At 46.7% G+C, this 1,814-nt stretch overlaps 1 pseudogene; it reads right to left on the minus strand.

Moving 5' to 3' along the window:
- LOC119305167 overlaps positions 1–1,436 on the minus strand; it is a 6,809-nt pseudogene extending 5,373 nt beyond the window's left edge.
- Positions 1,437–1,814: the final 378 nt, after the last annotated feature.

Consider the following 1,814-nt stretch of genomic DNA (forward strand, 5'->3'; position numbering starts at 1 on the left):
AGATCACTGTGATAGTATGTTTTCATGAAAATTTGGAAATAAATATTGTATTTTCAACACACTATACTATTTGATTTTTATTTGAGATCTTTTAGTTGTATTTCTTAGAATTTTTTTAGAAGTACAAAAGAGATCAGCGAACCCGAGTGGCCATAGGTAATTTACCTGCAAAGTATATACGCCAAATCAGAACGCAGTAAGTTGGCGCTTAATTAAGCTGATCTTGCAATAGTTTGACTTTTATAGGTTATGAGAGAATCTCTCTTACACATGCACATGCCCCTAGAACGAGATGATTAGTGATATTTTAATGGAGACTCTCCTCTAATGCAAGGTCTTGACGAGTCAAAACGACCCTTCCAGTGTTCATTGGGGTACCTACATGATCACGTGCTGTACAGTGCATGCATGATGCACGGATAGAATTATAATGGCTAGATCCCATCCGATGGTAATGGATTGCCAGTTTTCCTTTTCTTTGGGAACGGAATGCAGTACAACATCTCTGCCTAAAAAGAAAGAGAGTAGAGACCAAGAAAAAGGAAGAGTAGGTGCAGAGACGAATATACTACAAGTAGTTAGCATTCGAAAAGAGGTGTGTTCCTGTAATTTAATACTACAAGGACTTCGCAAATGAGGAGTTTTGGCACATTTTAGTGTGTGGTGTCGTCACTTTTCTGTCCCATCCATGTAAATATTTTTGGAGCGGCCTACAGCGCGATCATCACTTAAACAATGTATAGGAACCCCCCCAAAAAAAGGAGAACTCTGCAAACTCGAGATAAACTTCTACGACTTGAAGATGGCATATTACTCCCTCCGTCCGAAAATAAGTTTTTTTATCTTAATACAAATTTGTATTAGGGCTAGTACAAGGTTGACACACTTATTTTAGGACGGAGGGAGTATTTGGTTAATGGCAACACAATTTTTTTGAAATAAATGGGTTCCAGTGTTACCTTTGAGTGGCACATAGCCTCTTTCGTTTAGCTCCCGGAGCCGCATTTGGGTCATCAGCGATGCTGCGCTGCAAGCCCAAAGCACCATGCTCGGCACGCCCAGCTCCCGCGCCACGTCCAGAGCCAAGCTCATCAGCGACGTCGGCAGCACGCCAGGGGTGCCGTTGAGCCGCAGGAGGAGCTCCTTCAGCGGCTCCGCGGAACGCTGGCTCGTGGAGGCAGACAGCCTGAGGTCGTAGTCCTCGGCGTCCCGTCAGCTTCCACCAGCCCGTCCGAGATCGCCTCGAACCGGAACCCCTCGTGGCCACGCACTGCGGCGGCGCCCTCCGTGGCCTCCATGACGCGATGGTTGTGCTTGGTGTTGACGAAGGTGATGTAGACGCCATGGTGGTGCAGCAGCTTGGCCAGCTGGAGCGCCGGGTTGATGTTACCGGAGCTCGGGTGCGGCACCACCACGGCGTGCGGCGTCGCCATTAGTTCGTTCGTCCGGCCGTCTGCGCGCGCGTACGGAGCTGTGCAATGTGTGTATGCTTAACTGGCTTTGTTCTGTTTTATTATGCGAATCACGATGAGTGTGAGCTATGTAGTATACTTACTCCACTAGAACTTGGTGCGGACTTAATTAATACTTCATTATGTAAACTATAGCTAAGCTGTAGATTCCCTAATTAGATCGTACTTCCATGTGTAGACTCGATCGGATCGAGGTCTACTCCAGCTCCTGAGTAGTAGGTGGTTGACATTAGAGACCAGACCCATGCAGGTCTTTCTATTCTTCTCTCGATTGTGAAATTTGCGTGTGGGATCGAAACCTTGTCGACGTTCATCACTATCGATTTTACCCGTCGCACCCTA

The sequence above is a fragment of the Triticum dicoccoides genome, chromosome 5B, assembly GCF_002162155.2.
Source record: "Triticum dicoccoides isolate Atlit2015 ecotype Zavitan chromosome 5B, WEW_v2.0, whole genome shotgun sequence".
Lineage (NCBI taxonomy): Eukaryota > Viridiplantae > Streptophyta > Magnoliopsida > Poales > Poaceae > Triticum > Triticum dicoccoides.